We start from the raw sequence: 21,713 nt of genomic DNA, 5'->3' as shown, positions 1-21,713 counted from the left end.
GTGGCCTTCAATGCGGAGTCTGTCTTCTTCTTTCCAGCCCGAATCAAAGGGGAAAAGGATTTCTCGTAGCTCTTCTACAGATCAGGCCAAGACGAGGGATGTAGCACCAGCTGATAGGAAGAGAAGCCCATTGAGAGGGAGAGCTACTCCTGAGCAATCGGAGAATCCACATGCCAAGGTTATTGATCATCATCGCTGGCCTGCTATGATGGGGGGCAAGGTGTCTGCAAGCACAATGTCCAAGAGCATGGATCTCACTGATAAGATCAGTAGGTCTACTCTTCCATCAGTTCCGTCACATGGGGTTTCACCGAAGCGAACTACAATGTCCTCCGCTGCAAATACCTTGTCAAGAAGTATTGATCTTGCTGATAAAATTGACCGGCTGGTCTCTTCGTCAATGTCATCACAAGGGGGATCACCAAAAAGTCACCTTCTTCTAATGGTGCAGATGATGTGTCCAGAAAGGTCGGTGTTCGTAAAGATCTCAAACTTTCATCCTTGGCAATTTCATCAAGAAGGGTGTCACCAATAACAACAGCTGCATCAGATGGCACTAGGACCTTATCAGAAAGCATGGATCTTACTAAAAAGGATAGTACACTCTCCTCATTAGTTTCATCACCCAGCATTTCACCCAAGTGCATCATTATCAAGTGTGTCTAATGCTACATCATAGACTACTACAAAATCATCCGATAGATTAATTGGACCTTGGCATGTGGATTCTCTGATTGCTCAGGAGTAGCTCTCCCTCTCAATGGGCTCCTCTTCATATCAGCTTGTCGATAGAATATCGTCGGCAGTCCTCCGAGGGGTATCCCACGAAGGTAGATTGATCGGTAAAGGAGCGCGAGATCAAGAACAAGAAGGCAACAGAGACACACGAGTTAGACAGGTTCAGGCCGTCAGTATGATGTAATACCCTACTCCTGTGGTCTGTTGGTTTGTATTAGCTATCGTATGATATGCCGTGATTTTAGAGGGGGTCCCTGCCCGCCTTATATAGTCCGGGAGGCAGGGTTACAAGTCGGTTAGATCTAAGAGATAACCGGAAAGTAATAACTAATTACAGGAATCTTGGGATCATACATGTCCTAACAGATCTCATATTATCTTCAGGATATCTTTCCGATGTCTTGCGGAAGGCGCCGAGCAGAGTCGTGCCTCACAAGGCTTCTTCTTGTGGGCTGGGCCACCCCTAGGGGCGCAAGCCCATGTGGTCTGCCGTGGGTATCCGGGGTCGTACACCCCACAGCTAGTCCCCGAGTGCCTTGTACCTGTTGTGCAACGCCGTCTTGAGCTTGTCCGAGCAGGTGCGAATGACGCTGAGCAGTCAAGCTCATGGTCCAACCACCATGCTGAACTGCTGAGCAGCGTGAACCGTCGTCGAGCAGTGTGAACCATTGCCGAGCAGCATGACCTATCGCCGAGCAGCGTGAACTACCGCCGAGCAGAGTGACCCGAGTATAGCTTGCCATAAGGGTGTAAGGAGCTCAAGTTCATAATCGAAAATTTCTCCGCAGTGAACCAAGTGTGCCCACTTAGAGTCCGAATAAAGTTGTAGGAGTCAATCTTCCTCTATAGGCATGTAGTCTTCGAGAAAAAACCCCGCACACTCACCACGAAGTGAAGTGTGCCCACTTAGTCCCCGAGCCTGATAGCAGATGATGCAATCATGTGGTACCAGGGTCAGAAACTAGATGAAAAGTAGAAAACCAGCCGAGCAGGCAGCCAGTCCCCGGGCGTGGCCCAAAAAGAGACATAGCACATTCACCACAAGGTGAAGTGTGCCCACTTAGTCCCCGAGCCTGACAGTAGGTGACGCAGTCATGTGGTGCTAGGGTCAAAAATGGAGAAACAACCAAAAAACAACGGAAAAAGACCACTAGTCCCCGAGCTGCAGGCGGAGTTATCGAAGAAATCCAACCGTGGAGGAAAAAAACTAGAGCAACGGCTGGACAATGTCAGTTACTGAGCCTCAATAAATGGCGGAGAAGTTGACGATATTTCAGCGAGGAGCAACTAAAGGCAGCGATAAATGAGCGCTATGGCATGCGGTTTACACTGAAGCCCAGGTAACGGCCCATTTATCGCATCGGAGAAATCGCAGCGGCACAGATCGTGGGAACAGTTCCCAAAAAACCCTTGAATGCGGAACGGTGGGGTGGACCCTATATAACAGTGCCACCATAGTCCCCATTCCCACCTTTTCCACTTCATCTTCCTCCTCACATCTCGCGCCGCTAAATCCAAAAACACAGCTGCCTCCGCCGCTGAGCCCTAAATAGATCTGAGAGATGGCGTTGAAGAGAGGAGCTGCAAAACCAAAGAAGGCGAGCCCCAAGAAGGTGGATGCCGTGGCCCAACGTGACGAGGAGTGGGTGCCATCGCAAACAGGAGAAGCTGAGCTAAACCGATTGGTGGAGGCCAGCATTCTCCCCGACCATGCGACCGCCGGATGGCAGCCAGCTCTCGGTGAGTCCTTTCCCACGCCTCATACTAATGAAGCTGTAGTATTCGAAGACTATTTCTAGCGTGGGTTAGGGTTTCCTGTGCACCCATTTCTGAGGGATCTATTGGAGCTCTGGGGGGTTACTCTGTGCAACCTGCACCCCAACACCATTCTACACATTTCTATCTTCATACACTTTTGTGAGGCATACCTTGGCATCCTACCTCACTTCAATCTATTCTGTAACCTATTCTGGCTGAAGAAGAGAGGCGGCGCTGGTTCGAAGGTGGTCGGCGGGGTGTATCTCCAGCTTCAGGATGGAATGGCTAGTGAATATCTTACCATACCGCTGAACACTTCACTGAAGGGGTGGAACACCAGATGGTTCTACATGAGACAAAGCCACCTAGCAGTGCGTTGTAACGCCGACCACATCCTAGAAAGCCAAAGGAGTTGGTCGGAGCTGCCGAGCAAGGACGACATGAATCAAGTGAATGAACTCCTCGGCTTGATAAAGGGCATGAAGACCAATGGTGGATTGGTAGCGGTGAGTTTCATAGTGCGCCGCATACAACCCTGTAAGGAGAGGGAGCACCCAGGTTATGAATTCAAAGGGGAGACCGACGGGACTCGAGAGAGGCCCGAAATACTTTCTAGAAGCGACGTTGAAGAGCAAACTGCCGAGCTGTTCGCTCCGCTATCCTCCTTTAGGCTATCAGGGTACATGAAGCCCTTCAATTGCAAGAATCTGTCCCCTCAGGTGAATGTCTTTACTTTATGTTTCCAAGAATTTTATTCATATTGTCGGGCAATAAACTGATCCTACTCATGTGAAGATCCATTCACAGGACAGGGCAGTGTATTTCTCTGGCGTACCAAGAAACGATTGACCATCGTCAATGGATGCACGTCGACCTATTCAAATTGAGGAGAGCTCCATTGGTGTCTCATCGAAATCCAGAGGAATGGACACTGGTCAGACGAAGAGTCCTCCCCCAGTGCCTGCAAAAAATAAGGGAAAGATGCCGGTGGAAGATGAGCCGGCATAGAAGAAGAGGAAAATAGCAGCGACTGCTCCCCGCAAACCAAGAGGGATCTCTCTAGATGATGACCAGACCAATCGAACACAAAGAACTATTGTGTTCGATTGGTCTGACGACGACGAAATTCTCATGAATCCTCCCTCGAGCACAAAAGGTCCTCCACTCTACCCATGCATGGAGCAACAAACCGGTGTAGGTGAAGAAGTCCTTAAGGCTTCGACAAGGAGAGTCCCTGAGCATCGAGCGGAGGGTATTACTATGCAGCAAACGTCCAAAATCCCCACGGTGCGGGCAATGGAGATCCTGGGGCAACAAACAAAAGCAACCTCAGAACAGCAGACTGAAATAATGCTGACCGAGGAGGAGCCGAGAATTCCCCCGCCGAGCACAGGAGTTGACCTCGCTGCTGCGCCTGGAGGCTCTAGTCGGCACCGCCAGTTCAAGAAACTAAACCGTCAGACCAAACCGTAGGTACTCTTGTGCTGTAGTTAATTTGCTATATTTTCTTTACTTATGTTGTTACTAAATAACTGATTTGACACAGTGCTAGGTGAGCAACAGATCTAGCCCCACCCGCTTAGACTGATCGGCGACCAGAAACTTGTCTTGGAGCGGTGGAGTCCCCGAGTGCTCGGGAGCATGCGGGGGAGCCAATTGCTGCCCCTAGTGAACTTCCTAGCGGCGAACGGCTGCCTACAATGGCGAGCAAATCGGTGATAGCTCCTTCTGTGATGGTAGAAAAGGGGGCGAAAAAGCTTTCAGAGTCAAATGAACAGACGGTAGTCCTTGATTCTCTGGAGGCCATGGTCGAAACTGCTATCCAACCACCGAGCCCCAAGGTGGTCCCCCCGGCTACGATGGAAGAGGACGAGGTGGAGGAGATTGTACGCGATGAACCTCTACCTCAAGCAGTCTGGATCCTCCGAAAGCACGGTGAAGAAATAGTAATTGCTGAAGAGGAGGATACCACCAAGGAGTTTAGGAGACTGGAGACTTTCCTTACTGGTGTGATGAAACAGATCAAGGTGAATACTTCTTCTAGAAAAGTGCTAGTCATTTGTTGGCATTGGTTAACAATAATGTCATCATATTTGTTGCAGGAAATATCTTGAGTTGTCGAGCAGCGTCGCCAGCTAATAAAGCGAATGGAGCCCCTTGCAGCGGAGAACAAAAAACTCAAGGAGGTCAGAAACCTCTTGGAGAAGAATATCCAGTGAGCCCAACGTGAACGAGACCTTGCGGAGTCCAATGCACAGGACCTGGAATACCAAAAGGGGGTCCTTACCGAGAAGCTGGCGGCTGCATCCAAGCAAGTGCGGAGCTAATCCGAACAGCTCGCCTCTATCTCCGACCAACTAAAATGTGCATTTGAGCAGCTGGAGAGGAAAAGTGAATAGCTCAACAGTGTATCCAAATAGAAAGCAGGTACGATACATCAACGAATGTACTTTAGTTTTGCTGAACAGCCTCAGTTCCGTTAACAACTGCTGTGCTTGTAGAACAAGATTTTGAGCTCGGCCAGATGCGCTAGACCATCGATCAACTTCGCCAAGAAAAGGCAAAGGAAACAGAGCGGGCAAACAAGCTTGCTGAGGAGCTGAAAGGTGAATTGCTTATGGTCGGTATCATTTTTGTAGTAGCTCCTCGTATAACGGATCATTGTAACTCTCATAGGTTATTGTCATAAAGCCAAAGCACAATTCGACGTGCTGGTGCAGGAGGCCAAAGTCTAGAAGGAGAACTTCGATACTGTAGTCGCCGCAATTAAGCTAGTGCTTGACTACATCAACCTAAAGATGGCCACTCAGCATGACGGCAGGCGGCAACAACCTAACACCGTCATTCAGAGGTGCAAGGCAGCATGGGAAAACTTCAAAACCTTCAATCGCGATGCCATCACTACCGTCGCTACCCATGTCCTTGCGGTTGTCCGGTCACATTATCCGACCACTGACCTTCAATCCATAAAGGGTGGTTTCATGGAAGGACTAAGCGACGTGGAGACCCAGCAGCTAGAGGATGAAGTGGAGGAAGCAGCAAAAGTGTTGGCCGGCGATATAGACCTATTTGATGAGACGAATGGTGATGGCGAAGCTCATTAATCCGATTATAGAAGACCATCTGTAAAACCTTGACTGTGTATTAGAAAACACAATAGCGCAAGAAACAAGTACTTATCAAATATTTGTCATAAGGTGTTTGTAATATATGCAGTTTGCTTGTAGTTCGGTGAAATAATCTTCAAGGTTTCAAACCTGACACAATTATGCGTAGTTCAATTAACATCCGACCAGTTGGTCCGCTACTGATTCCTATGGCCTTGGCCAGCCCATAGTCCATAACATCGAGCGCGGAGCCCATGCACGTGTAGGAGTAATAGACATGAGCCAGGAACCGTAGCTGACCACCCATGACGTAGAGTGCATAGCCCATGGCACATGTTGGGAAAAATTGGTGGCTGAGTCTTTTCCATAAAAAACAACGCTGAACGTGTTTAGGTCTGCAGCTGTTATACGGACTTGGAGATAAAGGCAAAACAAATGGCATCTGAGCAATGTATTCTATGTTGAACTCTCGGCCTTGGCTGACCCATAATCCATAATGTCGAGTGCGGAGCCCGTAGATATGTAGGAAAAACAGGTGTGACCAAAGGACCGCAACCAACCACCCATAACGCAGAGCGCGGAGCCCGTAGCATGTGCAGGTAGAAGTCGAAGACTGGGTCGTCTCCGAAGAGAATAGAAAAGAAAAAATGTTTCTTTCCAATCAAGAAATGTTTTCGCTATATGGAAAACTTGTTCTGCGATTTGGAGAAATCGAGTTTGGCGATTTGGAGAAATCGTGTTTGGTGATTTGGAGAAATCATGATCGGCGATGGGGAGAAATCGTGGTCGGCGATTTGGAGAAATCATTTGGTGATTTGGAGAAATTGTGGTCAGCGATGTGGAGAAATCGTGGTCGGTGTTTTGGAGAAATCGTGCGGCGATTTGCAGAAATCGTGGTCGGCAATGTGGAGAAATCGTGGTCGGCATTTTGGAGAAATCGTGCGGCGATTTGGAGAAATCGTTTTCGGCGATTTGGAGAAATAGTGTTTGGCATTTTGGAGAAATCATGATCGACGTATTTACGGCGATTATGTACTGGAGTTTGTTATGAAGTAGCATACAGCTCGACGACCATAAGTGGTTGTTAATCCATAATAGAGACAAAACGGAGACAAGTTATGGAGACCAAAGTACATTATTGAATAAAAAATTTGTAGAGTATATATCTGTAGTGTTTCAAGGATAGAAACGTATAAGGTGCTCGATGTGCCACGAGTTGAGAACATCAAATCCATCTAAGTTATTTAGGCAATAAGAACCTGGTCGAGTAACCTCTTTAACGATATAAGGCCCTTCCCAGGGGGAATTGAGCTTGTGCAAACCATTAGTATTTTGTTTTCTACGTAGAACGAGATCGCCAACAGCAAATGAATGACCTTTGATGTTTTGGTTGTAGTACCTCCACAAGCCTTCTAGATATTTAGCTGTACGGACACAGGTGATTAATCGCTCTTCCTCGGCTCTCTCGACATCCTCAGACCGAACAACCTCGGCCTGCACTTCATCATAGTTTTCTACTCTAGGTGCTCGGAAAGTAACATTCGCTGGTAGTATGGCTTCTGAGCCGTACACCAAAAAGTATGGAGTCACGCCAGTGTTGTGACTAGCTTGAGTACGCAGTCCCCAGACTATAGCTAGGAGTTCCTTGAGCCATCTGCCCGGGTGCTTTTCTTCTTTCTGGTATAGTCGTTTTTAGGGCATCAAGGATCATACCGTTCGCCCGTTCAACTTGACCGTTGGCTCTTGGATGGGCAACAGAAACATATTTGATGGAGATGCAACGGTCTTTGCAGAAGTCCCAGAATTGATGTCCAGTAAATGTAGTTCCAAGATCGGTGATGATGTTGTTTGGTAGACCAAATCTGTGGATGATATCCTCAAAGAACTCAACTACCTTTTTTGCAGTAACCGAGACGAGTGGTTTATATTCAATCCACTTGGAGAACTTGTCAATGGAGACATACACATACTGGAAACCACCTGGTGCTGGCTTAAAAGGCCCGATCATGTCTAGTCCCCAGCATGTAAAGGGCCAGGAAGCTGGATGGTTTGCAGCTCTTGCGCCGGTACGTGTACTTGCTTAGCGAAGAATTGGCATCCTTCACAACGTCGAACTAGATCTTCTGCATCAGTGATGGCTGTGGGCCACTAAAAAGTTGCTCGAAAAGCCTTGCCGACCAACATTCTCGAGGCCGCATGGTTGCCACAGGAACCAGAGTGAATTTCAAGAAGCAGCTTCGCTCCCTCCTCTTGGGTGATGCATTTCTGTAGTATCCCTTCCTTGACACTTTTCCTCATCAAGCTACCATCCACCAGCACGTAAAGCTTGCTCCTCCAAACTAGGTGTTCAGTCTTAGTCTTGTCTGTAGATACCTCGGCGCTGGTGAGGTACTTGATGAATTACTCCCTCCAATCGGCGACCGATGAAGGTACCACAAGTACCAACTACTCAGCAGGGGGAACTTCTTCAACTTCCTTATCTTCTTTGATGGATAGCGCCAGGAGATCTTGAATAAAAACCCTTAGCGAGATCACGGCATGAGAAGAACCGATCTTGGATAAGTGATCGGCGTGTTGATTTTGGTCACGTACCACGTGGTGATATTCAATACCATAGAATTTTCCTTCAAGCTTTCTGATTTTGACGCAGTAAGCATCCATCTTCTCACTAGAATAGGACCAGTCTTTGTTGAGCTGGTTGATAACCAATGCGGAGTCCCCATACACCATTAGGCGTTTGACGCCGAGCTCGATGGCTATACGAAGACCATGGAGACATGCTTCGTATTCCGCAGCGTTATTGGAGACCGGGAAGTATATCCGAAGAACATAACATAGCTTATCCTTGGTCGGCATAATGAACAGAATGCCCACGCCAACACCGTTGATGTAAAGGGTGCCGTCGAAGTACATCACCCAGTGCTTGGGGCAAGCAGCGACAATGGGCTCTTGGATCTCGGTCCATTCAGCGATGAAGTCAGCGAGCGCCTATGACTTAATGGTAGGTCTACTTTTGAATTCAATGGAATAGGTGCTAAGCTCAATAGCCCATTTAATGATACGGCCATTGGCTTCTTTGTTGTGAAGAATGTCCCCCAAGGGGAACTCAGTGACCACAGCGATCTTGTAGTATTCGAAGTAATGTCGGAGCTTGCGCGACGTAATTAGAATTGCATATAACAACTTTTGTACCTGAGGATAATGAGTTTTTGGCTCATTAAGTACTTCACTGATAAAGTAGATCGAACGTTGCACCTTGTAAGCGTGCCCGGCTTCCTCGCGTTCGACGATGATAGTTGTGCTCACGACGCGAGAAGTGGTGGCGATGTATATTAGCAGAGTCTCATCTGGCCTTGGCACCGTCATGATCGGCGACTTTGTTAAGAACAACTTGAGCTACTTGAAAGCTGAGTCAGCCTCCTCCGACCAAGAAAAGTGCTCAGAGGCCTTGAGGAGCTTGAAGAAAGGTAATCCTTTTTCACCGAGGCGTGATATGAAGCGACTTAAAGTAGCCATGCAACCTGTAAGCTTTTGTATATCCTTGACACACGTTGGCCATTTCATATTGGTGATGGCGGAGACCTTGTCAGGATTAGGCTCAATGCCTCCAGCACTAATGATGTAGCCCAGCAGTATACCGGATGGAACTCCAAAGATGCACTTTGAAGGGTTTAGCTTCCATCGGTACTTGTTCAGATTGGCGAAGATTTCTTCAAGGTCGGCAATAAGGTTGTCAGTTGTCTTGGTTTTGATGACCAAGTCATCGATGTAGGCTTTGACATTGCGGCTGATCTGCTGGTCGAGGCACATCTGAATGGCCCTTTGATAGGTAGCCCCAGCATTCTTGAGTCCGAAGGACATAGTTTTGTAGCAGTATGCACCAAAAGGTGTAATGAACAACGCCTTTATCTGGTCTTCTTCCTTGAGGGAGATCTGATGATAGCCGGAGTTATAGTCAAGGAAAGAGAGTAGTTAGCAGCTGGCGGTAGAGTCTACAACCTCGTTTATCCGAGGCAAGCCGAAGGGGTCTTTAGGGTAGTGTTTGTTAAGATCGGTATAATCAACGCACATTTTCCATTCTTTATTCTTTTTCGAACGAGAATAGGGTTTGCTAACCAATCTGGATGATACACTTGTTTTATAAACCCGGCAGCTAAGAGCCATTTTATTTCTACCCTAATAGCCTCCTTCTTGTCTAGCGCAAATCGGTGAAGTTTCTGCTTGATTAGTTTGGCGGTCGGCGAGACATTCAAGGAGTGTTCGATCTTCTCCCGTGGTACCCCCGGATGTCTGTAGGTTTCCAAGCAAACACATCGGCGTTGGCACGGAGGAAGGAAACAAGCGTGCTTTCCTATTTGGGGTCAAGGTGAGCCCCAATCGTCATGGTCTTGGAGGTGTCATTGAGGCCGAGGCCGACCTCCTTGATTTCCTTGAACTTGGCAGAGGCACGGGGAAGCTCTAGCTCTGGAATCTCCATGTCATCGGTGGGTACTGTCTTGGCTTCTACGACCACGCTAGCCATCTGGATGGAGAGGTCGGTGGCTTCAGCGAGAGCGAGACTCTCTATCTCGCAGGCGTAGGCGATAAAAAGGTTAGCCCGTAGAGCCAGGACTCCTACAGGCGAAGGCATCTTCAACACCAGATACGCATAGTGCAGCACGGCCATGAATTTGGCCAGAGCTGGCCAGCCAAGTATGGCGTGGTAGGCGGTGTTGAAGTCGGCGACGTAGAAATTGATATGCTCGATGCGGTAGTTGCTTGACATGCCGAACTGTACTGGTAGGGTGATCTCTCCAAGTGGCCTGAATGCCCTTCTAGGTACCACACCCTAGAAGGAGGAGTCCGAGGGTGTGAGATCTGATATCGCGAGGCCCAACTCCCTTAGGGCTCCGGTGAAGAGTAGGTTCAAAGCACTGCCACCATCAACAAGGACTTTTCTAAATAGCACCTTCTGGATGGTTGCGTCGAGGACGAGGGGGAAACGCCCTATATATGGTATGTCTGCCCACTAGTCGGGCCTACTGAAGGTGATGGGGATCTCAGACCATGGGCAATAGCTAGGGTTAGTGGTAGTTTCTTCTAAAGCGACGGTGAGCACTCATCGAGCGACAAGCTTTCGTTCCCTTCGACTCTCAGTGGAGGCGAGGCCCCCAAAGATGGTGGCGACCACCTTATCATGGTCCTGAAAGGTGTTGTTCCCAGGCGATCGGCGACCTCCTATTCCTTTGTTGGTGTCATCGTCGAGCCTCTTGTCCTAGAACTCCCTGGCTAGACCAATGCAGTCCTTCATCTTGTGTTTGGCGTTCTTGTGAAGAGAGCATGGGCCGTCGAGTATCTTTTGGTACTGCTCATCATAGTTACGCTTGGCGCGAGGTTGATTAGTGGCGGCGAAGATGTGTTCTAGCCAACGGCGGCGATTTTGGTCAGGCCTGTGTCCTCCTGTTCGATCACGGCCGCTATCGCGATGATAGCTGCGGTCATCGGGACAGCGGTCATTGTGACGTCGGTCGTCGGGCGATCGTCGTATTGGTGAGGTGGTCGCTGAGTGTCTGCATTCTCGTTGAAGCACACCTTGGCTTCCTCTACATCGGCGTACTGGTTGGCGGTAGTTATCATTTCACCGATACCAGTCGGTGGCTTACAGTTGAATTTGGAGTGAAGCTCGCGATGGTGGAGTCCTCGAATAAAGGCGGTGATGACTTTAGCTTCCATGATGTTGGGGATAGAGTTCCTCATCTCAAAGAAATGCCGGATGTAGCTGTGGAGGAGCTCAGATGGCTTCTGGTTGATGTGGCTGAGATCATGCTTCGTGCCGAGTCGAGTACGCGTGGCTATATAGTTGTCGGTGAAGACTTTCTTCAACTCTTCCCACGAGCCGATGGAGTTCGGCACAAGGCTGGTGAACTAGCTCATGGCGGGTGGCGTGAGCATGACAGGGAGATAATTTGCCATAACACTGGTGTCTCCTCTCGTGGCATGGATGGTAGTGGCATAAGCCTGCAGCCACTGAGTTGGGTTCATTCTTCCTTCGTAGGGCTCGACCCCGGTGATCCTAAAACCACAGGGCCATTGAAGCATTTAGAGTGCCCTTGTGAAAGCTGGAGGCCCCTTAGGATTGTCAACACCATAATCTGCGGCGTTGTGGTCGGGGATAGGCTCGAGGGCTGAGTCCGAGTTGCCGTACTCCCTTTCATAATCCTGGCGGCGACGTACTTTGTCTTCGTGGTGACCAAAGCGACGGTGCTCGATACGCCACCGTGCATCCCAGAGGTTGCTAAGATGTACTCTAGCATCCTGTTCGACCTCTTGGTCGTGTTGGTGATGGAGTTCGGTGCAATGCCCCCCAGGTCCCCCTTGGAGAGGTAATGATTGGTCGGCGAAATGGCTTTGACTTGGGTGGTGATTGGACCTCGGCGCAGTTGATCGATGAATCATGCTCGTAGAGCACGAAGGTCTCTGATCCTCACGGATCTCATTGACCTGACAGTGACCTGCTTTAAGCATGGCGGCAATCTTGGCGAGCTCAGGCGTTTGAGGGAAACGAGTGAGCTCGTTGGCGGCTACTGCCAAATTGGCGCTTGGAGTCTTGAAGACGTCATGGCCGTCGACGCGGAGAAATTCCTCGTTGAGGTCACGGTAGAGCAGGAGCGGTCTTCCTTGAGAGTCAAGCCGATTATTTCGAGTAGCCTCGGCCCTTGCGATGGCTGTCTCGTTTTCTTGCCGCTGCGCGCGGTTGACATTTCGGTTCTCCCGAGCAACGCGCTCCTCCTCGGTTTCGCCGTTCCGAGGAGGGCTGTCGATGCGGACGTTGAAGATTGCACCACCCCGGAAGGGTGGGAGGAGAAATTGATCGGAGAAGGTTTCGGCGAGGGTCTCCGTAGAGCCTTGAGACTCGGAGCCCGGAGTTTCTTCCAGGATGGTCTGGAGGTGCGCCCCAGGGCTCCGGCCTAAGTGTAGCGTGTTGACAGCCGGCGGGAGCTGGACGGCGATCTAGTCAGCGAGTTTGCCCCTTAGAGCATGCTGGTAAGCGGCAGCGGTGTTGGAGAATCTGAAGGGTAGGGCCATAGCCCTTGTAGTTTCCCGAGCACTCTCTGATAGATCTAGATCGGAGGGTGGTCGGCGCTGAACCAGAGTGTCCAGTGCTGATTCAGCGACGGAGAGACAATCGACGAGCTTCAGTCCGACCCGATCGATGGATTCGATCAGATCGTCGTTGTTGATCGACCTCCTCTGGTAGCGAGGAAGCGGACAGCGAGTTGTTGCCGAAAGAGATCTCAGAATCGCCTCTGAGATCGGATCTACAGTTGCAGGTGCAGGGGTGGCTGGCGCAGAACCGATCTGCTCTGGCTCGAGGAGCTCTCCGACTCCATCAGCGTTGATGACCCATGAGATGGATCTGACCATGAAGATCTGGCCAAGCTATGGAAGGGATGAAGAACTTACAGAAAAAGCCATCTTGTTCGACAAGGAAATAGCATGCACACCCCTACCTGGTGCGCCAACTGTCGATAGAATATCGTCGGAAGTCCTCCGAGGGGTATCCCACGAAGGTAGATTGATCGGTAGAGGAGCGCGAGATTAAGAACAAGAAGGCAACAGAGACACATGAGTTAGACAGGTTCAGGCCGTCAGTATGATGTAATACCCTACTCCTGTGGTCTGTTGGTTTGTATTAGCTATCGTATGATATGCCATGATTTTAGAGGGGGTCCCTGCCCGCCTTATATAGTCCGGAAGGTAGGGTTACAAGTTGGTTAGATCTAAGAGATAACCGGAAAGTAATAACTGATTACAGGAATCTTGGGATCATACATATCCTAATAGATCTCATATTATCTTCAGGATATCTTCCCGATGTCTTGCGAAAGGCGCCGAGCAGAGTCGTGCCTCACAAGGCTTCTTCTTGTGGGCTGGGCCACCCCTAGGGGCGCAGCCCATGTGGTCTGCCATGGGTATCCGGGGTCGTACACCCCACACAGCTGGTGTTGCATCCCTTGTCTTGGCCTGATCTATAGAAGAGCTACTGGAAATCCTTTTCCCCTTTGATTCGGGCTAGAAAGAAGAAGACAGACTTCCACATTGAAGGCCACGGCGGCAGCAGCCAGGCAGCCCACGCACCTGCCTGCCCACTCTTATGTGAATATGACTGAAGGGTAATACGGTCCTCCCATGGCAAAATACATGTATTTGAAATGAGAAAAGTGATTAAAAGGACCAAATGTCATGTAAAACAAAGTGTCATCGTTTCAAATGTTGTTTTAGCGAAGTCGACGATTGAAGTCCTATAATAGCGAAGCCCATTGTTTCTCGTCATATAATAACAATTTTCTCACTAAACGACGGTGCCCAAATCGGCAGTGAGAGAGAAAAAGCAACGAATAGATCCTCGAGCACCGACAAATTAGCATTACCTAGAACTCGGTGGCGAGCGTGGTCAGTGATTCGGGGACGTACTTCCTGCCGAACCACCTAAACATCCCCATTGCATCGGGCCTCGGCAGCCCCATGCGGTTAACCATCTCCACTATCGCCGCCTTCGCGGCCACTGCCTTGGCTGGCTGCATTGCGGCCGCGGCGCCCTCTACGGGCCGGCGACGGAGGTAGACGTGGCGGGTCCTACGACAGCGTGGGCATGGTAGTGATAAGAATCGTGGGCTCGCGGCAGCGGCCATAGGAACAAATCAAGGGAAGGGGATAGATCTATAGCGAGGGAGCAGTGGCGGCGGAGTGGAGCTCTCGCTCTCGCCCGCACGGTGGTGATCTGCTCGTGATGCAACCGATCTAGAAGAGAGATGAGGGCGATGAGGAGAAGGGGGGCTTTTACATTTTTACTATTATAAAGATTGTCACTCATCCAAATATCACTCTTAGAATAACACTTACAACTTTACCAGATGAGAGAAGTTTTAGTTTCAGATTTACCACATTTGCGCATGTGTCATGCCATGCCAGCTCGACAGCTGGCATGAGCACGTGAAATATCGTTGCTACCCCTACCTTGCTCCTCTCTCTCCATTCCCGATAGCTAGGTCCCGCGGCACCTGTCACTTCTAGGTAGACCCCACTTGTCAACTTCGTCTTCCAGCTCCATCACCTGGATGGGAGACAGTCAATCGGCCAATCTATCCAGCCACTCCATGCAAGGCACTTCCTCGTGGTGACCTATAGCATGCAAGGCCACTAGCCATGTCAACCCTACATGCACGCTCGCGCATCGCCTAGCTCAGACCAGCGGCTACACGGCCACCCTCTCGATCCCGCTCTCCGGCCACCGCCGCATGTTCCCCTCCTCTCCTACCTCCCATTCTCCGACGGCATAGACGATGGGACTTGGCCCACCGACTTAGAAGACAGGGCATGGCGCCATGAAGCCAACTTCAGAACCCTCTCCACCGTCGTCAGCCGCCTCGCAGCCACAGCCAGTAGCGGCCAGCCACCGATGACCTGCGTGGTGTGCACCCTGAGCATGTCGGTGGTCGGCAAGGTCGCCCATGCGCACGGCCTTTCGCTGGCCATCTACTGGATCCAACCAGCGACCGTTCTCTCCACGTACTACCACTACTTCCACGGCCACGACGAGCTCCTCTGCCTCCTCGCCGCTGCCGGCCAGCATGAGACAAGCGGAAACCTGAGGTCCGATGATGAGGTCACTCTTCTAGGCATGCTACGCCCTCTTAGAACCCGCGACATGCCGAGCTTCTTCTTCACCGGGAAGACAAAGGACGGCCTGTCCAAGATGGTGCTCCAATCAATGGACGAGCTGTTTTAGCAGATCGACGAGGAGAAGCCGGCGGTTCTGGTGAACACGTTCGGCGCGCTGGAAGACGTTGCACTGCAAGCACTCCAGCCATACATGGACGTCTTTGTCGTCGGTCCGACAGTTCCACTTCCATTGAAGAACGATGAAGCAAGCGAATTAGCACAGATCCATCTCTTCCAGCACGATGAGACGGCGGCGTAGAAGTTCGTCGTCTAGCTCTCGTTCGGGAGCTTGCTGGGATACACGAGACGGCAGGCCGAGGAGGTCCTCCACGGGCTGCAAGCCGGCGGGCGACCCTACTGCAGGGAGGGCCGCGCCGAGGAGGTGGACGACCTCTGCCTGATGGCGGCAACGGCGGTGGGGATGGTGGTGGAGTGGTGCGACCAGCAGCGGATGCTGGCGCACCCGTTGGTGGGGTGCTTCGTGTCTCCCATCCAGGCGCTGGAGCTGGAAGACGAAGCTGACGAGTGGAGTCCACCTAGAAGTGACAGGTGTCGCGGGACCCAGCTGTCGAGAATGGAGAGAGAGGAGCAAGGCAGGGGTAGCAACGACATTTCACGTGCTCATGCCAGCGTGTCGAGCTGGCATGGCATGCCACATGCACAATGTGGTAAATCTGAAACTAAAACTTCTCTCATCTGGTAAAGCTGTAAGTGTCATTCTAAGAGTGATATTCGGATGAGTGACAATCTTTATAATGGTAAAAATATAAAAGTCCCGGAGAAAGGAGGTCGGTACAGGGAGAGGAGAGGCGTCCCATGCGCGGACGATGTTTGTTTTTTCGTGGAAAATATACTGATGAAGAGGAGGATCGAACCATGGCTGTGACCGTGGGGCTGCTCTGAAGCACGCGGAGTACACGTGGAGGGTGAAAAGCATGGCATCACACATCAAATATATGTTTTTCTCGAGAGATCTAGTATAATTTTGATTAATCTATTATAGTAGAGAGTCTTAGCGAGTGATGATTTGGAGTCAGATTCTCCGCAAAGTTAAAAATGAGTTCATCCCACCTGTCAGTCTCCGTCCTACGCTTACTACTATCATTTGTCAGGGATAACAACTCCTTTGTGCTATCCAATATACGATCGAGTCATGATTCGACTCAAATGTCAATTTTTGTGATTAAATGGATACCTTTTCTCCTTGCATTTTTTTACAACTTTTCTACTTGCATTGAATTGCTATTACAGACGCCCTAGGTGGCTAGGAGATACACGGAGCGGATTTACCGATTGAGCTAGGAAGTTGAATAAGAATATGAATCACAATATTTGAGTGGCCTTTTCTCTTAATTAAATCACATATATATTTGAATTGCGTTGCTATAGTTGAGGGAGCAAAATAAGATGCATATGATATATTTTATATTTCTTAAAAATGATGCTACCTCAACGTTTTTAACGTAGGAGTACTGTGTTAAATAAAAATATTCATTTGCCTGACATTATTTTTCACAAAAAAAAAATATTGAAGTACTTTTTCTAAAATGTTGGAGTACTTTGGGAAAAATTTTCAGTGTAGTTTTTCAAAATGAGTATCGAAAAGAAATATTAGGGCATGATTGGTTTGCGGCCAAAAATTGTCATGCTAAGAATTGGCGAGCCATTATTTTGGCTATTGTTTGTTTTGCTACCAAAACTTGTTTAACCTCTCACGTTTAGCTTACAAAATTCATAGCAATTTTTTTTACCTAACTTTGGCTGGCCAAATCTATGGCATGACAAATTTTGGTTGCAAATCAATCAGGCCCTAAAGTTTTTTTTTATTAGGCTTGATGGTTCCATGGCTGAATCCCTGCATATGCTCACCTCAATGTGATATTGTGATGTCCGACTCGTGAAGGCACATTTCACAAGAAAGGTGGATACGACTATAGGAGGTCCCTTCCTAGCTCTTCTATGATATTTTTTATAGGCTCTCTTTTTTTTATGTATACCCTAAATTGCGCATGTATGCAATTTTATTCTCAAATAAGATTTCCATTACTCAAGAAAAGGAATATTGATTTTCAAGTGAAAGCTGTATGTCGGTCGTGTCTAGGAGCTTGTGTGATAGTGTACCTCACACACCAAGCTAGCATAAAATGGCAACGACACAAGTTGATTACCAAAACAAATACAAGTACGACGGAGCTAGTAAAGAAATATAGGCACACCCTACATGTGCTTGAGGAGCCATTCCAGCACCCGTACCAAACCGGCTCTTAGTACTCCAACTCCAAGACGTCCACGTACTGGTCCATGCGCCAAGTCTGGCTCAATCGCCACCGTCTCGATCTTTTTACGGCAATCCTCCACACAAACCTGAGCAGTCACAATACTCACATCGTCAATGAGTGGAAGTGTGATGTTGAGGTAGCCAGTTAGGAAACTCGATCGGTGGGCAAGGTGGTTTAGTGAGTGAAATGCAGATGCCGGGGTGTACGAGTGAAGTGGTAGGGGGGAGACAACTGAGTGGGGCGTCGGGGTTGCACTCATTCAGCTGGTAGATCTGAGATGTCGTGTCAATGGTGGATGTGTTTCCGAACTCCCTAATAGAAGCATTTACAAATTCCAATATGTTTAGTCCACGTTTACATGTATGCATTATTGTGTAATGTGCACATTTTGTCAACCATCATCAAAATATCACAAAAACTTCGGGTGTGGGCAGTAGAGCCAAATACCCCCTTTTTTTTGCGACGTAGAGCCAATACCCCTGTGTGAAACATAGCTTTTCCTAAAAAGCAATTACAAAACCGCAACCATCTATTGACATTCGAAGTATGCAGTCCTTATATCCCCGAACAGTGGTTCAATCAGTTTGTGTTCGGACCCCATTACTGTCGGTGTCGTTTTTGCTCCCCGGCCGCCCTCGGCCTCGCCCCTCTTGGAGCTCGACAACTCTGTCCACCGCGGCGCCGCGAGCCTTACGAAGCCGTGCGAAAATACAAGGGCTACGAGCACCACAAACACCAAGGCGCACAACCACCCGTCGATCGCCCCGCAGATCACCAATATCGTGCTAGTTGTAAGGTTGCCGGCGGAAACTGTCATCGTCCGTCGGTCCTCGTCACCTCCTCCTGATGCTGCAGGGAACTTCACCCAGTAGCGTACCGGCGGCTCCCATCAGTCACCCTCCCTGGCCCCCGCCGTCAGCGTGTCGTGCGAACACACGCCGTGCTCGGCCGCAGCGACGACGCGGCGTCGTCCCTTCACGTAGTAGAGTGCGGCGCGTTGCACGAGAGGTTGCGCTGCGCACTGCACCACGCACTCCCGGAGCGTCACGTTGGTCAGCCGCGAGACGGCGGGTCCGGGAGCACCGTGGGTGACGCCCCTCAAGTGGACCATACACGCTTTATCGCAGCTGGCGTTTCCGGCGGCGCGCCGGCGGCCGCGTCGGCGTATACTCGGAGAAGCCTTGAATTCCCGGCGGAATGAGCAGACCTCGTGGGACGTGCAGGAGAGAGGGAGCTCGCAGAACCGAGTGCCCTGTACGAGGCCCCTGAACTTCTGGTGCTGAGTGTCGTAGTAGTACATCACCCGGTTGCCATCGTTCGCCAAGTGCCAGGAAGCTAACGGTGGTTTCTTCACCGGCGGCGTGATCTGCGCCACCTGTCACTCCCTGCAGGTCCAGCATTCTCAGCCCCAGACCCGTTGAGCCTCGCGATGCCATCGTCCGGTTGGCCGGAGGGGCGAGCTCCCAGTAGGAGTACCTGGTCTCCCCGAAGTTTGACGTAGGCGGCTATCTTGTCTCCGTCAAGCTCGAAGGAGTCGAACACCGAGGACACCACCTTTGTCGTCGTGGGCGCGATCAAGTACACGGGCAGTTCTGCGCTGCTGCGGCCGCGTAGGAATGTGTCCGTCGGATCGTCCAAGCTCTGCCACCTGGTGCAGTTCTGGGCGGTCGAGGGAGAACGAGGTTGCCGGTCTTGCAATCCAAGTGCAGCGCTGATGGTAAACGTTCCATTTGTTAATAAGGCCCTTATAAAGGTAAACGATAAGATACGAACAGATAATTCCATGATTCACTCGTAAATCGTATACATCTGCATGAATGTTTACTCCACATTTTGTGAAATTAAATGTTTCTACACACACAAGCAGGATATGTATGTCCCATTTTAGGACCTTGTCCGAGTGGTGGTGTACTATTGTGTGCCGAGTGTGAGAATGTATCCCGTGGTGTCGTGTGCCGAGTGTGAGAATGCATCGAACACTTTGGCCCTCCTTCCCAGCATTAAAGTTTTGATATAATCCGCTCATTCACCCAGAATCCAAGATTGTATCAAGGGAATTTGCGGGTACATTAATTAAATTTAACCCTGATACTTGTAGCTAGGAGTGCCATTGGTTATAGTTTATTTCATGCCTAACCTTGCCACGGCTAAGCTTAGTCAAGTCATCAAGTGTAACGAGCCACATTTTGTGGCGGAGAATTTGGACTCCACAAAAGTCAAGTGTAACGCGCCACACTTTTTGTGACGAAAACTTTGGACTCCACAATAGTGAGAAATTGTGGCTATAAAATAATCTACAACTATGAGATGGTGCTAAGAAAACATGACAGCTGAAGTGGTCAAATGGTGGTAATGAATCAAAGACTAAAGATTGCTCGGCGAGTTTGGCCATGAGCCCATGAACCAAACAAGTCCATTTAGGTGCTGCAAAACTCTTATCCAATTATTTTACTTGTAGAAAACGAAGAGAGAACATCCAACCGTGCAACCCAAATGTTAAATGACTACTAGAATTGCTCAAAAAGAGTTGACTACTGCTCCCTCCAATCCAAATTAAAGTTTATTTTGCTTTGTTCCAAGTCAAACTTCTCTAGCATGAATAAATTTATAAAAAAAGCACAAACATCTACAATATGAAATTAGTTCCATCAAATTATTTATAAAATGTATCTTGATAGTATTTTTTTTAAACTTGCACATATTAATAGTTTTATACCTAGTTAAAATTAGAGAAGTTTGACTTAGCATAAAGACAAAATGAAGGATTTGAAGATGAGGAAGTACTAAAGTACAAAATGCATGCATATATTCTAAACCCATGAAACTATATATTAAGACGGTACAAGCTTTTGTTTGTTTAGTTGAATGGCCATTTTAAAAAAGGAAAATAATAAATGGCCTTCCCCAGCTTTTATGAAATATACATGACATCAGCCTTCTAAATGCCTGGTTCTATGCCATAAAAACCTCATTTTCTTTTTCCCTTACATCCACTACTAAATTAACCTTCAATTCTAGTCTAGTGGTTTTTCAAGTCCTTACGGAGTTCTAGTGGAATACTCGCCGCGCCTTCTAATAGGCGCATATATGTTTCGCGCCAAAAGAAACATACTTTCCTTTTTCCGCAACATCTATTATTATTAAGGCAAGTATTATTTTAGCCCAACGGTTTTTAAAAACCTGCATGATGTCTTTCCCGCGCTTTTACGACGTACTCAGATCGGTATAAACCTTGTCATCATCTACATATATGCCAATTCGTTCTACAACACATATTAGTTCATATTTTTGTTTCATTTCTAGGAGTTATTTCTTTTATCAGATCCGGTAGGTAGCTATTGTTGCTTAGTTTGGCAATTCCCCCGTTCGTGTAATAATACAGTAATAGCAGGATTGCGCCGGTGTGGTTTGGGAGCACACACATCTCTCAACAAAAAACCGCTGATGTAGACGCCTACCCCAGATAGCTGATGATTGACATGGTCTACCCATGCACTCACGCACAGCCAATCCTAGCACTGTTTTATCGTCTACCCCTATGAAAATCTACGAACAAATCCCAATCATTAATTCCTGGCAGCAAATGCAGAACAATGGCTAAACAATGGACGAACGAATTGAAGCAAACAAACTGAAACAATGGAGAAAAGAGTAGACAGAGATCACGGCGCATCACCTTGACGCCTTGCCCCGCCGTGCCGGACAGCCACCCGACTTTCCCGGCGCCGTCTGTCAGCCGCAGCTGGCCGCCCTCAGTGAGCTCAAGCCGGCACATGGCGGCCGGCACGAACTTCTCGAGATGGTCGGAGGCCCAGACCTTAACGCCGCCCAGGAGGACAACCAGCGAGCACGTGCACCGCCCCGCGCCGGCCTCGGCGGCGCTCACGGCAGCGACAAAGGCCGGCTGCCGATGGCCCTGGGCATCGAGCACCACCGCCCTCGCGGCGAAGCCCGGCTGGCAGGGCGCCGGAGCAGCTGCACCGTGGCCTGGCCGCCGAGAGGGAAGTCTGCCGATGAGAGGCGATTTGTTCGAGGAGAAGCACGGCCACGGCGAGCAGCATAGGCAAAACGCGGGCGCGGTTTGCTCGCCCTGGCCATCGCGGTGTTTCAGACTTCAGAAATTCCCTCT

General features: G+C 49.3%; 1 pseudogene; it reads left to right on the top strand.

Annotated features, from left to right (window-relative positions):
- Window positions 1-4,196: 4,196 nt before the first annotated feature.
- LOC136455132 (cyanidin 3-O-rutinoside 5-O-glucosyltransferase-like) lies at window positions 4,197-18,456 on the top strand (annotated as a pseudogene).
- The last annotated feature ends 3,257 nt before the right edge of the window (window positions 18,457-21,713 follow it).

Source organism: Miscanthus floridulus, chromosome 5, assembly GCF_019320115.1.
Source record: "Miscanthus floridulus cultivar M001 chromosome 5, ASM1932011v1, whole genome shotgun sequence".
NCBI classification, from domain to species: Eukaryota; Viridiplantae; Streptophyta; class Magnoliopsida; order Poales; family Poaceae; genus Miscanthus; species Miscanthus floridulus.
Note: the sequence above shows the minus strand (reverse complement) of the source record. Positions and strands in the feature narration are given on the sequence as shown.